Raw genomic sequence first — 17,069 nt, 5'->3', positions numbered from 1 at the left:
TTCTTTGATAGCATTTCTTTCTGGGAGTTGTTAACATGACACAAATCTCTAGATGACCACTCTACTAATGGGTTTCACAGGTTCTCCTGAAAACGATATTGTGTTACTGGGACAATATTTTGAATTAACTCCAGGCTATTTAAAGAAAAATGATATTTATAGTGGCTGGAGGCAATACTGATGGATTGAATTCAATCTGTGGGTTCAGTCGTGACATCTGAAGGCAGCCCTGATTAGGGAAGCTTTTAATGTTTGATGCATTACTGTATTTTAGTATTTTGTTGGAAGCCACCCAGAGTGGCTGGCGAGGCCCGGAAAGATGGGCAGGGTATAAATAATAAAATATTATAATATTATTATTATTCCATTTTCCTTAACACTAATGCAAGCTACCATTGTGGGGCAAGGAATTTGCTGTCAGTTCTCCAGGCAGATGGGACCATTTTGGAATGATTGACATGGCTGTAATGCTTCATGGATGCTTTGGAAAGACTTCAAACATTTCACCCACCCACCATCAGTGAGTTAAAATAAGAAGTGTTCTGCAGGTTTGCAGAGGGTTCATGTGGGTAGTATAATCAAAAGGCATGAATGCTAACTAGATATCATTGATAACATCACCCACTTTCCTATTGACTTTGAGGCATCACCTAAGGGCCATCTAATGCTCTCTGGGTGATTTGTTGGTCTGGGGAAATGTTTGTCTTTCCCCACAACTTTGGTCCATGCATTGGACAGTATTTAGAATCCTGCAGCCTCTTTCAGTGTGTGTGATGTGTTACACATTACACACACACACACACACACACACACACACACACATATATATATCACAAATACTAATATGTTTTCAGGTTTTTATTTTGACTTGGTATTCTACTGGTAATAATATTTGTACCATTTCTTAAGTTTGTTTGGCATTCTTTTTGTCAAAGAAAAGTGATTAATAAGTAGTGTTAATAATAGTAATATTAAACCAGCCCAGTATTTTATGGTCTGATTGTAGAAATTTACAATGACAATGAAAAATATATTTTGAAACTACAAAATGCAGATTTCCCTCCCCTTCCACATTTGACCCATGTACCACCATCATCGAATAACGACTCCATCATTTAATAACTACGTTCAGAAAGAAAGGGACATAAAAGGAACAGTTCATCCCTTCTGATTTGTATTATTGTCCTTGCTGTTGTTTTTGTTGTTGTTGTTAAGATGGGAGCTTTAACTCATTCACAGCAGAGATTTATTCCTAGTGTTTCAGCTGCAGAAGAGCCAGAAGTGCATTCTTGGCAAGGGTCGTGATAAAGCTGGAATTGTTGATTCCTCAAGCAGAGATCAGGTGTCTTCCCATCACTCAGAGGCAGTACTGAAATATTTGGAGAACATAATATTGACTACAGGGAGGGGTGTCAATTCTCAGTTACATATGCTATATCAGGTCTGTCATTAACAATCAAATAATGGATATTTGAGGCTTTATTCTGGGCTGATCAAGCATCTAGCATCAGCACTACCAGGCTAGAGGATCATATTGTCTGTTGCTGCTTCTGTGGTGGGAAGAATAACTGGGGCATAATACTTCAAGGGCGAATCTGTCATCTCCACAGCTGCTCCCTGCAATGTCACCTCTACAGCAACCTCTTGATGAATAGGAGGCACTGCTGCTTTCCTCCCACCCGTGTTCCCAGTGTAGAACTTCACTTGCCCCTTCTTGCCTGACTGGGAGGTGCCATTTTGTCTTTGGCCTCAGGGCCCAAAATTTCTCAGGCCAACCCTGCCTGCACATTTCCCACTACCAACCACCCCAGAGGTGACACTCCCACTCGCACCCTACCTCCCTCGACCGTGTCCCAAAAAAATATGACATCCATGTGAAACCCTGTGTTTGGGTGTGTTGCGTTCATTATACTTACGTTACACAGCAAACGTGAACCACACCACATTCTCCGATTTTGAAACGTGTTAGAGGACACCTAAAGAGGTAGCACATACCACTGAATAAATGACATGTTCGTACGCCTTGGATGTCAGTTCTTCCTGCAACAGAGCAGAACTCAATAAAGTAGGCAGGCAGGGAAGGAAGGAAGGAAGGAAGGAAGGAAGGAAGGAAGGAAGGAAGGAAGGAAGGAAGGAAGGAAGGAAGGAAGTGTCCTGCCTAGAAGATTTGGTTCAGATCTCTATCTGTCACTTTGCTCCAAGTAATTCTGTTGTCTGTACATTGGCGCCATCAGTGTGGGATGCTGCAGGGATCAAGTGGCTTCACCAAACTCTGAATATTTACACAAAACTACAGCGCTTGTGAATACAGAGCTTTGAAGTGTATTATCAGCCATTCACTGATGTTCCAGAGCTCAAATTCTTCTCTACACCACCTGATTCCCAAGAATGGATGTCAGGGTATGGAACTGCTATGGAAGAGGTCATTCTCCTTTGAAGACGCAGCTGCATAGCTTGGAGTGCTTCTGGCTCCACAGGTGTCACTTGCGGCCTTAGGAGTGCCTAGTGTCTTCCATCAGCATTGGCTGGTGACCTAGCCGCACTCCTGTCTGAACAGGGACAAACCCACATCTGGTATATTAGGTTACTGCAATGAATTCTACTTGGGGCTGCCTTTGGAAATATTATGGAAACTGCAGCTAGTGCAAATTGCTGACCAGGATCAGAGGTTCTGAGCATATCACTCTTCAATCTTGGTATGACCATACCGGGTTTCGATTTCTTTCTGAGCTTTATTACTTTCTGGATCCCGATACAGGGGATTATGGGTGGGGGGAGTGCTGATGCCCTCAAGACCTATTTGCAGGATTCACAGATGGATTCGATAGAATATGCAGAGGCCAGGATGCTGAAGTAGGTGGACCTTTGGCAGTTCTGATCTAATTTTATTCTAATATTGTGTAGCCTAAACCTTTTTATAAATCACTGTTCCCCAACAGAGTTCAGGAAATTCTAAAGAAATAACATACCTGGATTGAGAAAGATTGTGAAGGTGAAGAGAGACAGAAGAACATATCGGGTTTTCATTATTATGATAAGGCAGAGGCAAGATGCTCAGTTGGGAACTGAAAATAAGAGAAACAACAGACAATACTTTTAAAAAAATAATGATGGCTGGTATGTATTCTTTGTAAGGCTGGTATGTATTCTTTGCAAGAAACTCAAATTCACCCACAAAAACACTTTCAGAATGAAAGAACATACTTAATCTGAGAACATTCTGTGCCTTTAACTTTGTTTCCAATAACAGGTGATGAAGTAAGTTTTTTACATATCTGTCTTACACTGCAACAATACCGCAAGATAAAAAGATGATTAATCAACAATACCATAATATACGAGACTGGTAAACTTAAAGACACAAAGGAACCAGGAACGAAACCAAATTGCAAAGCCCTGTGCTATACTAATAACTAATTAATAATTCTTACAGATGTCAACCCAGTTTCATAAGCAAGTATGCATAAATAAATAAATAAATAAATCTTGTCTCTGTGTTTGTTTCTTATATCTTACGTAAATTCAAAGATTCATAAAATTGTATAATTGGAAGGGGCCACAAGTATCAACTTGTCCAACCCCATGCAATATAGGATTCCATTTTGTCCAACATGGGGCTCAAATCCATGACCCTCATATTTATTATTCTTATTCTTAAACTTATTCTTATGCTTATTCTTATTGATTGAATTTATATACCACCCTATACCTGGAGGTCTCAGGGTGAATATTAAGAGCTCGCACTCTACAGGCTGAGCTATCCCAATTCCTAAATAATAAGTAATAGAATCATAGAATCATAGAGTTGGAAGAGACCACAAGGGCCATTGATTCCAACCCCCTGCCAAGCAGGAAACACCATCAGAGCACTCCTGACATATGGTTGTCAAGCCTCTGCTTAAAGACCTCCAAAGAAGGAGACTCCACCACACTCCTTGGCAGCAAATTCCACTGTCAAACAGCTCTTACTGTCAGGAAGTTCTTCCTAATGTTTAGGTGGAATCTCCTTTCTTGTAGTTTGGATCCATTGCTCCGTGTCACTTCTCTGGAGCAGCAGAAAACAACCTTTCTCCCTCCTCTATGTGACCTCCTTTTATATATTTGAACATGGCTATCATATCACCCCTTAACCTCCTCTTCTCCAGGCTAAACATGCCCAGCTCCCTTAGCCATTCCTCATAAGGCATCGTTTCCAGGCCTTTGACCATTTTGGTTGTCCTCCTCTGGACACGTTCCAGTTTGTCAGTGTCCTTCTTGAACTGTGGTGCCCAGAACTGGACACAGTACTCCAGGTGAGGTCTGACCAGAGCAGAATACAGTGGCACTATTACTTCCCTTCATCTAGATGCTATACTCCTATTGATGCAGCCCAGAATTGCATTGGCTTTTTTAGCTGCTACTGTTGGCTCATGTCAAGTTTGTGGTCAACCAAGACTCCTAGATCCTTTTCACATGTACTGCTCTCAAGCCAGGTGTCACCCATCTTGTATTTGTGCCTCTCATTTTTTTTGCCCAAGTGCAATACTTTACATTTCTCCCTGTTAAAATTCATCTTGTTTGTTTTGGCCCAGTTCTCTAATCTGTCAAGGTCGTTTTGAAGTGTGATCCTGTCCTCTGGGATGTTAGCCACCCCTCCCAGTTTGGTGTCATCTGCAAATTTGATCAGGATGCCCTTGAGTCCATCATCCAAGTCGTTGATAAAGATGTTGAATAAGACTGGGCCCAAGACAGAACCCTGTGGCACCCCAATAGTCACTCTTGTAGTTTCACCATTTCTGCAGAGTCCCATATCTTTATATACGACTATTTGGGAGATGGAACTATGATAGTTCTGCACTTCCCTGAGTCTCATTTCAGGTCCGAGGAAAAGTGATTTTGTTTTGATATTGTTAAAAGGTCATCAGTCAGAAGCCATGCCAAGCTACTTTGAGTGATAAAGGGGTCTGCCTGTAATTCCTAATCTACCCTTGGTCCGCCCCTGATTTTTACCATTTTTCAGATTGCAAAATATGAAACTACGAAAGCTGTAGGAGATGGATGTATTGCTAGAAGAGTGTTCTGGAAAATGTCTAGCGAAATATTAGAGGTTTTCCTTATGGGTGAAGCAGCATATGAAGTTTAACACATATGGAAGTAGGAGAGTCACAGATGTAAGGCCTATATTCATGTACGAAATATGCCAGCATAAAGTCAAAATGAGCTTTTAGTGGATTCTAGTGGAGTATAATGTTACAAAGAACGTCTCTTCTTTTAAATGATTTTCAAATTGATGTGTTGCTTTTCCTTCCCTCTTCCTCAGCAACTGTGCATGCAGCGTTTTCAGATTGTTTGGGGAATCATGGGCCAGGGACACAATATTCTCTTCGTTGGCCCTTGGGCACAATTTTCTCCCTGAGATCTCCCTTGTTTTCAGGGCTCCCTGAAAATATAACTACAATATACCATAAGACTTGTGATATATATTTGATGATGTGCATCCTTCTCTAGCTTAACCTGTGTGTCTCAAATGCAAAATGTTTTCAAAAGTGCAATGGGGAAATAATTCAGAGGTGTGTTCATAACATTAAGGACATTAGCCTGTAAGCATTCCCTGAATATGACTTTCTCTAAATATCACCGAATAGCTGCAAGATATTTGATTTTCACAGCTAGTTGTCAGAGCAGAATAACAAGCAACTCCATCCTCTTTTAAATATTGTGTTTGCCACAGAACACAAGGAAAACCTCCATATTCTCCATCACTGGCAAACAGCAGAGAGTGTTAAGTGCCAATGGGCTCAGAAGAAAGTTAGGCTGGAAAACTCTCCCTGCAGTTCAAGTTATCCCCAGGCCATTCCTACCTTCTCCCAGCAACACACCAATAACCTTCTCCAGTAAGTGGTTGGATAAGAAATTGGAGTCAACTTGAGAAAATTTGTAGATCTGAATATAACTTCTTGCAGGTGGTGGGTTAGCGATAGTGATGAAAGTTTCACCTACTGAATTCGGCTTGGCAGGAAGCTTTTTATAAGCACAGGTGTCAAGGTGCACAAAGCATCCTCCCAGACTCCTTGCATTTGATTGGGTAAGGCTGACAATGAGTCCAGATGCAAGGAAGGACTATGCAGTGCTCAGACCAAAATGAAATGAAACATTTGATTGACTTGCTGCCCCCATAAAGTGGACCTTCATAATGACTTTCCCCCTCAGTCTCTCCCAAGCCTGCAAGCCCCTGAACTAGGGACCCTGTACAAAACCACCCTCAATCTCCCCCATAGAGCTCAGGAAATTCTTATGTAATAACATACCTGGATTGAGAAAGATTGCGAAGGTAAAGAGGAACAGAAGAACGTATCGGGTTTTCATCATTATGATAAGGCAGAGGCAAGATGCTCAGTTGGGAACTGAAAATAATAGAAACAACAGACAATACTTTAAAAAAAAACCAATAATGGTGGTGAGCATACTTCACTTTCAGAATGAAAGAACAGGCTGCATCTGAGAGCATTCTGTGCCTATAACTTTGTTTCCAATAACAGGTAATGAAGTAAGCTTTTTATATATCTTTCTTACCACAAGATAAGAAGATGATTAAGCAACAATACAATAATATATGAAACCAGTAAACTTAAAGACACAAAGGAAGCAAGAAAAAACAAATTGCAAAGCCCTGTGCTAGACTAATAGCTAATTAATAACTTTAAGAGTGGTCAACCAACTTTCTTAATCCAGCAGAAGGAAAGAAATAATAAAAAAATTAAATAAATAAATCTTTCTCTGTGTTTGGTTCTTATATCTTACATAAATTCAAGGATTCGTGGAATTGTATAGTTGGAAGGGACCACAAGTGTCATCTAGTCCAACCCCATGCAATGTAGGAATCCATTTTGTCCAACATGAGGCTCAGATCTATGACCTTGATATTTATTATTCTTAAACTTATTCTTATTCTTATTGATTGAATTTATATACTACCTGTCAGGGAACTGCCATCGGAACCAGGAGTGGAGGTAAGGCTCTCCAGCGATGCCGGAGAAGGGCCCAGCAGGGAGAGAGGGGACTAATCCACTGAGGAAGGAAATCAGCGTGACACCAGGAAGAAAGGGGAGCAGGGGAGGGCTTCAGAGAGATGTCTCCAGGACTCTTCCACAGAAACTAGTGGGGAGAGCACAGGTCCTCCGCTGGCCATGCCCACCCTGCGCAGAAGTCTTCCGCGCAGGGAGGCTAGGCGGAGACTTGGCGTCAAAGAACTTTTATGCTGGAAGAAGTTCAGGAAACGCCCACTGACAGATTCTGCCAGTGACTGACACAGCCGCGGAGTAAGGGCTGTGCAGCCAGGGAAAGGTTTAACCAGGCAACTTTGCCAAGAGTAGAGGCAACTTACACACGAGCAACCCCAATTCCCATTACACTACCTTATACCTTGAGATCTCAGTCTGAATATTAAGAGCTCGTGCTATACAGGCTGAGCTATCCTAATTCCTAAATAATTAGTTAGTTTCACCATTGCTGTAGAGTCCCATATCTTTATATACCATTATTGGGGGATGGAACTATTATACTTCTACACTTTCCTGAGTCTCATTTCATGTCCGTGATTTACTTATTTTTTATATTGTTAAAAGGTCAGAAGCCATGCCAAGCTACTGTAAGTGATAAAGGGATCTGCCTGTAATTCCTAATCTACCCTTGGTCCACAACTGATTTTTAACATTTTTCAGATTACAAAATATTAAACCATGGAAGCTATAGGAGATAGATGTCATGCCAGAAGAGTGTTCTGGCAAATGTCTAGGGAAATATTAGAGGTTTTCCTTATACAGTGGTACCTCAGGTTACATACGCTTCAGGTTACATACGCTTCAGGTTACCGACTCTGCTAACCCAGATATAGTGCTTCAGGTTAAGAACTTTGCTTTAGGGTGAAAACAGAAATCGTGTTTCCACGGCGCGGCGGCAGCAGGAAGCCCCATTAGCTAAAGTGGTGCTTCAGGTAAAGAACAGTTTCAGGTTATGTACGGACCTCCGGAACGAATTAAGTACTTAACATGAGGTACCACTGTAGATGGAGCAGCATATGGAGTTTAGCACATATGGAAGTAGGTATGGAGAGTCACAAATGCAAGCCTTTCATTCATGTAGGAAATATGCCAGCATAAAGTCACAATGAGCTTTTAACGGATTCTGGCTCATGGGCACAATGTTCTCCCTGAGATCTCCCTTGTTTTCAGGGATCCCTGGAGAGATGCTGTAACTACAATACACCATAAGACCTGTGATACATATGTGATGACGTGCATCCTTCTCTATCTTACCCTGTTTGTCTCAAATGCCAAATGTTTTCAAAAGTGCAATGGGAAAATAATTCAGAGGTATGTGCATAACATTAAGGACATTAGAATATGACTTTCTCTAAATATCACCAAATAGCTGCAAGATATTTGATTTTCGCAGCTAGTTCTCAGAGCAGAAAAACAAGCAACTCCAACCTCTTTTAAATGTTGGGTTTGCCACAGAACACAAGGAAAACTTTCATACAGTACTGTATTCTCCATCACTGGCAAAGAAAGTAGAAAGTTAGGCTGGAAATACTCTTCCTGCCGTTCAAGTTATCCCCAGGCCATTCCTACCTTCTCACACCAACAATATGGTTGGATAAGAAATTGGAGTCAGCTTGAGAAAAATTGTAGCTCTGAATATAACTTCTTGCAGGTGGTGGGTTAGAGAGAGTGATGAACGTTTCACCTACTGAATTCGGCTTGGCAGGAAGCTTTTTATAAGCCCACGTGTCTAGTGGCACAAAGGATCCTCCCAGACTCCTTGCATTTGATTGGGTCACGCTGATAATGAGTCCAGATGCAAGGAAGACTATGCAGTACTCAGACCAAAATGAAACGAAAGATTTGATTGACTCGCTGCCCCCATAAAGTGGACCTTCATAACTACTTTCCCCCTCAGTCTCGTCCAAGCCTGCAAGCACCTGAACTAGGGACCCTGTACAAAACCACCCTCAATCTCACCCATAGAGCTAGTCTTCTCACATTGGGTTCCCTGACCAACCTCTGTTTTGAGACATTTGAAAGGGGCTAAATCTGAGACAGATGGAACTGATATGACATCATCAGTTCTTAGCTTCCTACCAGAACTCGCAGCTTTCCAAAAGAAACTAGATAGGTGTCTGCAGTTTCCAAATACCAAAATTGGTAAAGAATGTGAGGTATAATGAATTTGGAACTTATTATTAATAATTCTTTATATGGGAGAGAAAATATAATCCATATTTGAATAGAAATACAGGACACATTTACAAAGGAAGCTTTGCAAGTCAAGCCAGTGGTCTATGTAGGTCAGAATTATCAAGAATGACTGGCAGCAGCTCTCCAGTGTTTCAGGTGTGGCATCTTTTGCTGCTGCTGTGATTGGACCTGTGAGCCTCTTCATGCACAGCATCTCTCTACCATTGAGCTATTGACCTAGGTCAATTGCCCTTCTAATCCAGCATCCTGTGCTCACACTCACCAACCAGATGCTTGTGGCTTTGTCAAGATGCTTGTGCAAGCAGGACCAGAGTTCAAGAGCACTCTACTCTCCTTAAACTTCCAGCAATTGGCATTTAGAAATGTTACTGCCTCTAACCATAGAGACAGAAGATAGCCCTCATGGCTAGCAGACATTGATAGTCTTCTCGTCCATGAATTTGTTTCTTCTTCTTTGATAGCATTTCTTTCTGGGAGTTGTTAACATGACACAAATCTCTAGATGACCACTCTACTAATGGGTTTCACAGGTTCTCCTGAAAACGATATTGTGTTACTGGGACAATATTTTGAATTAACTCCAGGCTATTTAAAGAAAAATGATATTTATAGTGGCTGGAGGCAATACTGATGGATTGAATTCAATCTGTGGGTTCAGTCGTGACATCTGAAGGCAGCCCTGATTAGGGAAGCTTTTAATGTTTGATGCATTACTGTATTTTAGTATTTTGTTGGAAGCCACCCAGAGTGGCTGGCGAGGCCCGGCAAGATGGGCAGGGTATAAATAATAAAATATTATAATATTATTATTATTCCATTTTCCTTAACACTAATGCAAGCTACCATTGTGGAGCAAGGAATTTGCTGCCAGTTCTCCAGGCAGATGGGACCATTTTGGAATGATTGACATGGCTGTAATGCTTCATGGATGCTTTGGAAAGACTTCAAACATTTCACCCACCCACCATCAGTGAGTTAAAATAAGAAGTGTTCTGCAGGTTTGCAGAGGGTACAGGTGCGTGCTATAATGAAAAGGCATAAACAGTAACTAGATATCTTTGATAACATCACCCACTTTCCTATTGATTTGAGGCATCACTTAAGGACCATCTAATGTTCTCTGGGTGATTTGTTGGTCTGGGGAAATGTTTGTCTTTCCCCACAACTTCGGTCCATGCATTGGACAGTATTTAGAAACCTGCAGCCTCTTTCAGTGTGTGTGATGTGTTACACATTACATATATATATATATATATATATATATATGCAGGTTTTGGTGTCCTCGGGTGTCTTCCCGTGTAAAAGTTGGGGTGTCTAGGCGTCGTTTCGACGAGGTCTCACTCGTCATCTTCAGTTTCTCGTAGGTTCTTGTCAGCTGGAAGGTTTCCTCCCCGTAGAGGTGAGATATTTGCTTTCGTAGATTTTCACGGGTACAGGAATGCAGGTTTTGGTGTCCTCGGGTGTCTTCCCGTGTAAAAGTTGGGGTGTCTAGGCGACGTTTCGACGAGGTCTCACTCGTCATCTTCACTCGAGTGAGACCTCGTCGAAACGTCGCCTAGACACCCCAACTTTTACACGGGAAGACACCCGAGGACACCAAAACCTGCATTCCTGTACCCGTGAAAATCTACGAAAGCATATATATATATATATATATATATATATATATATATATATATATGCAGGTTTTGGTGTCCTCGGGTGTCTTCTCGTGTAAAAGTTGGGGTGTCTAGGCGACGTTTCGACGAGGTCTCACTCGTCATCTTCAGGCTGGTGCTTTCGGCTTCTTGTTACTGGAACAGAGCAGGATCTCAGTGTTTGAGTTCCTATAAATACTGTTGAGGGGGTGTGGTGTATAGCCTCCAATGTTCTGGGCAGAGAGGAAGTTCCCAGGCTAGTGTGCCTTTTCTTCTTTTGTTCCTTAATTACTTGAGGGATATCTTGAGTGATTTCTTGAGTGATATCCTGAGTACCACTTAGGTGGGTCATTAGGTGTGGATTAGTTGCTAAAGTCTTTGTGTCTTGACCTCTTGAACTTTGTGAAGAGTTTTTCTGAGAAGATGGCTGTACTGCACCTCCGGATGCTGCACCCCCCTGCAATCCCTACACAGATCTGGCTGACACAGGCCACAAAACCACAGCTCGCCTCTATACACGAAGCCAAGCCAGAGCACAACTAAGTGCAGTACAGCCATCTTCTCAGAAAAACTCTTCACAAAGTTCAAGAGGTCAAGACACAAAGACTTTAGCAACTAATCCACACCTAATGACCCACCTAAGTGGTACTCAGGATATCACTCAAGAAATCACTCAAGATATCCCTCAAGTAATTAAGGAACAAAAGAAGAAAAGGCACACTAGCCTGGGAACTTCCTCTCTGCCCAGAACATTGGAGGCTATACACCACACCCCCTCAACAGTATTTATAGGAACTCAAACACTGAGATCCTGCTCTGTTCCAGTAACAAGAAGCCGAAAGCACCAGCCTGAAGATGACGAGTGAGACCTCGTCGAAACGTCGCCTAGACACCCCAACTTTTACACGGGAAGACACCCGAGGACACCAAAACCTATATATATATATATATATATATATATATATATATATATATATATATACCACAAATACTGATAAGTTTTCAGGTTTTTATTTTGACTTGGAATTCTACTGGTAATAATATTTGTACTATTTCTTAAGTTTCTTTGGCTTTCCTTTTGTCAAAGAAAAGTGATTAATAATTAGTGGTAATAATAGTAATATTAAACCAGCCCACTATTTTATGGTCTGATTGTAGAAAATTTACAATGACAATGAAAAATAGATTTTGAAACTACAAAATGCAGATTTCCCTCCCCTTCTACATTTGACCGATTTGCACTTTGCCCATTTTCATTTTTTAAAAAATATATATTATAGAATGTACCACCATAATCTAATAACGACTCCATCATTTAATAACTATGTTCAGAACAAAAGGTACATAAAGGAACTGTTTGTCCCTTCTGATTTGTATTATTGTCCTTGTTGTCCTTGTTTTTGTCATTGTTGTTAAGATGAGAGCTTTAACTCATTCACAGCAGAGATTTGTTCCTGGTGTTTCGGCTGCAGAAGAGCCAGAAGTGGATTCTTGGCAACGGTCGTGATAAAGCTGAAATTGTTGATTCCTCAAGCAGAGATCAGGTGTCTTCCCATCACTCAGAGGCAGTACTGAAATATACGGAGAACATAATATTGACTATAGGGAGGGGTGTCAATTCTCAGTTACATATGCTATGTCAGGTCTGTCATTCACAATCAAATAATGGATATTTGAGGCTTTGTTCTGGGCTGATCTAGCATTTAGCATCAGCACTACCAGGCTAGAGGGTCGTCTGAGCTGTGTCTGCAGATTCTGAAACACAGTTGGTGAAGGAGAGGAAGAAAGGTCTTTGATAGGACTAGCCTAACACCTTGCCCCTTATGACCTTGTGCACCACCACACAGGGCCAGGCCACTCATGAGGCAAGGTGTGAGGTGACTGCCTTGGGTGGCAGGATCCAAAGGGGCAGCAGATCTGGCCACAAGGAACATATCATCTGTTGCTGCTGCTGTGGTGGGAAGAATAACTAGGGCATAGTACTTCAGGGGCGAATCTGTCACCTCCACAGCTGCTCCCTGCAATGCCTCCTCTACAGCAACCTCTTGATGAATAGGAGGCACTGCTGGTTTCCTCCCACCCGTGTTTCCAGTGTAGATCTTCACTCACCCTTGACTGAGACTGAGAAGGTGCCGTTTTGTGTTTGGCCTCAGAGGCCAAACTGTCCCACTACCAACCACCACAGGGGTTGCATTCCCACTCACATCCTGCCCCAAACACATAACATCCATGTTAAACCGTGTGTTTGTGTGTGTTGGGTTCATTATTCTTACGTTACACAGCAAACCATGTTCGGACCACATACTCCAACATTGAAACGTGATGAAGGACATCTTAACCGGAAGCATATACCACTGAGGAATTGACAGTCTTGTGTATTAGTAACGTCAGTATTTCCTGCAACAAGCAATAGAGTGAATGAGTGAGTAAGGAACATCTAAACCTGAAGCACAAACCACTGAATAAATGACATGTTGGTTCACCAACGATGTCAGTTTGTCCTGCAACAGAGCAGAACTCAATAAAGTAGGCAGGCAGGGAAGGAAGGAAGGAAGGAAGGAAGGAAGGAAGGAAGGAAGGAAGGAAGGAAGGAAGGAAGGAAGGAAGTGTCCTGCCTAGAAGATTTGGTTCAGATCTCTATCTGTCACTTTGGGAAGCAACCTGAGTTGCTCCAAGTAGTTCTGGTGTCTGTACAATGGCGCCATCAGTGTGGGATGCTGCAGGGATCAAGTGGCTTCACCAAACTCTGAACATTTACACAAAAGTACAGCGCTTGCGAATACAGAGCTTTGAAGTGTATTATCAGCCATTCACTGATGTTCCAGAGCTCAAATTCTTCTTTACACCACCTGATTCCCAAGACTGGATGTTAGGGCATGGACCTGCTCTGGATGAGATCACTCTCCTCTGAAGAAGCAGTTGCATAGCTTGGAGTGCTTCTGGTTCCACACCTGTTACTTGTGGCCTTAGCAGTGCCCAGTGTCTTCCATCAGCTTTGGCTGGTGACCTAGCCGCACTCCTCTCTGAACAAGGATAGACCCACATCTCGTATCTTAGATTACTGCAATGAATTCTACATGGGGCTACCTTTGGAAATAGTATAGAAACTGCAGCTAGTGCAAATTGCTGACCAGGATCAGAAGTTCTGAGCATATCACTCATCAATCTTGCTTTGACCATACAGGCTACAAATTTCTTTCTGAGCTTGTAGGCTTCACAGAGGAATCTGATAAACCATGCAGAGAACAGGATGATGGAATAGGTGGACCTTGGCTGGGTCTCAGCTGATTTTATTGTAATATTGTATAGCATAGCATCCTTTATAAATCACTGCTCCCCAACATAGCTTAGGGCTCCCTTATGTAATAACATACCTGGAACAGGAAAGATTATCAAGGAAAGCAGAAAAAGTAGCTGACAGGTTTTCATCATCATGATAAGGCAGAAGCAGGATATTCAGCTTGGAACTCTATACCTAAAAGAAGAGTAACAACAGACAATATTCTCTTTTTTTAAAAAAAAAAAAAATAATGCTGGCAAGCATAGTTTAAGCTTGTTGGATCTACTGTCTTTCTTTCTTAGTAGAAATCCAAGTTCTCCAGTGAAACCAGAGGCCTTTCTCCTGGGCATGGTCGGCCAATTGGTGCCAAAGAAGGATAGAACCTTTTTTATGTACGCTACAACAGCAGCAAGAATACTTATCGCAAAGCATTTGAAGACACAAGACCTACCAACCTTGGAAGAATGGCAGATGCAAGTAATGGACTACATGGAAATGGTGGAAATGACTGGCAGAATTCGTGACCAGGGAGAAGAGTTGGTGGAAGAAGATTGGAAGAAATTTAAAATTTATTTACAGAAACAATGTAAAATTTTTGAATGTTGATGACATTGAAATGAAATGAAGGGGTTCTAGTGATAAGGCAAAATAAGCATATGCAAGAATAGATTGGTATTAGATGAAAATTTGAAACTATAATATGTGAGGAAAAATAATTAAGGATAAACAAATAAGATATGAATTTGCTGAACCAATTTCTAAATGGATTACAAAAAAGGGAGGTGTGAGGAAGTCAGAAAATAAGTTAATGAATGGAGAGGAATTAAAAAGAGGGGTTTTTATTTTTTTATTCTTTTTTTCTGTATATGTTAAATGATTGCACTTTCGTATTTTTGTGTTTTTGTATTTTTGTGGTTTTGTATTTTTCTTGTGTTTTTTATCTATTTACCTATTGTCTAAAAAATTTTCTTTTTGTTAAAACCTAATAAAATATTATATATATATATATAAAAAGATCCAAGTTCTCCCGCAAAAGTAAGCCAGATGCTAAATTAGAATTTAAGAACAGGCTGCACCTGAGAACATTCTGGGCCTACTAATTTGTTTCCAGGAACAGATGATGATGATGATGATGATGATGAAAGTTTTTTATACACCCATCTTACATAGCAGTATTACTGTAAGATACAAAGATGATTAAGAACAATACAAGAAGATATAAGACTAGTAAACTTAAAGATGCAATATAACCATGAAACAGAGCAATCTAAAGCCATATGCTCTATTAATAAACAACTCATAGCTCTTACCATGGTCAACCCAGATTCTCTGTCTAGCCATTTTTTAACAAAAAAAATATTGCCTGTATGTTTGTTCTTTAGATCTTATGTAGATTCATAGATTCATAGAATTGTATAGTCTGTTGCTTCTACCGCTCCCTTTTCCTCAACAACTATATGTGTAACATTATCAGAGGTGTGTTTTTTTTGGGAGGGGGGTTATCGTGTTAGGATCGCCCTACTCGCTTGTAGGACCCTGGCAGAGACACATGCCCAACTGGCATGTTCTCTCCCTCCTGGTAAGTCATTCGGGAGCTTCAAAAGCTTTCTCCAGCCCTAACATCACAGCGACTGATGCCAAGTGGCATTAGCACACTCTAGGATCCTGCAGAGTGTTAGCAGTTAACATAACAAATTCAGCAGCACAGTATTTTGGCTAATCTACTTTATTTATATATAATGCACTCGGAGCATTGTACCTCAGCTCCTTCCTCTTTCTCATCAGACAGCAAAGAGAAAGGACAAAGGACAATAGTCCCACATCACAGAACACAGTAACATCAAAACATCCTGTCTCCATCACTTCCCACTATGTGGAATGAAAACATACACCGTCATGTGATAGACAACAATCCCATGACTACAAGCACGGAGCAAGAATCCTAACAGATCCTGAGCCAATAAAGTGCTCTGGGCACAATGTTCTCTCCCAGATCTTCCTTGTCTTCATGGCTTCCTGAAGAGATGGAGTAACTATGACATACCATAAGATCTAGGATAGGAATGTGATGGTATGCATCCTTCACTTTCCTATTCTGTCCCTCTCAGATGCAGAGCATTCAAAACTGCCATGGAAAACTATTTCAGAGGTATGTGGAGGATATTAAGAGCATTAACCAGTAAGCATTCCCTGTTGTTTACTCCCCCCCCCCACCTTTCGAAGGTTTCATGTAGAAATCTGTTTCTTCCAACTTGGGACTCAACCCTGCAAATTTGACACTGGGCTCAACTGAAGGTTGTCTGGAAAGACTCTCCCTGCAGCCCAAGTTATCCCCAGCCCACTCCTACCTTCTCCCAGGAAAACACAGATGCCCTTTTCCAATAAGCGATTGAATGAGCAACTGGAGTTGTGTATTAGAGAGAGTGATGAAAGTATCACCAGCTGAATTTGGTTTGACAGGCAGCTTTTATGCACAGAGTCTCTTGTGACTTGAAGGATACTCCCACCCCCCCACCCCCGTACTTGATTGGGTCCAGATGGAAGAAAGGACTATGCGGTGCCCAGGCCAAAATAAAAAATAAAATAATGTGTACACTTGATTCACTCCCTGCCCCCAAGAATTGGATCTTCATAGATATCCCCCCTCCCCCAGGTTTTTGTTGTATGTGTCTTTTATGGTTGTTCTCTGTATCAAAAAATGATTAAATAAATTTTCCCAAAAAAATAAAAATAAAGAAAGAAAATAACAAATGCAGACAACTGCTGGAGATGTGGGAGTAAAAATGCGAACTTAGTACATATGATGATTAACAGCCCAATGATAAGATCATTTGGTGCGAGGTGAGGATATTTATAGCGAGAGTAATAAAAAGAAATTGTTATTTAGGGGAACTGCATTGAATTCTCAGTTATATT

At 41.2% G+C, this 17,069-nt stretch overlaps 2 long non-coding RNA genes across 2 annotated transcripts in view; one reads left to right on the top strand and one right to left on the bottom strand.

Moving 5' to 3' along the window:
* The window catches only part of LOC309365987, a 153,980-nt gene that overhangs the window by 24,382 nt on the left and 112,529 nt on the right, over positions 1–17,069 (top strand). The gene's annotated exons all lie outside the window — the stretch shown is intronic.
* Positions 1,697–5,971, bottom strand: LOC309366033. The gene is made up of 3 exons (XR_014166423.1): positions 5,841–5,971; positions 2,970–3,065; positions 1,697–2,040 (listed from the first exon to the last, which is right to left on the bottom strand). It is a non-coding gene; the product is annotated as an uncharacterized lncRNA (long non-coding RNA).

This window comes from Podarcis melisellensis (assembly GCF_964234715.1).
Source record: "Podarcis melisellensis genome assembly, chromosome: 3".
NCBI classification, from domain to species: Eukaryota; Metazoa; Chordata; class Lepidosauria; order Squamata; family Lacertidae; genus Podarcis; species Podarcis melisellensis.
Note: the sequence above shows the minus strand (reverse complement) of the source record. Positions and strands in the feature narration are given on the sequence as shown.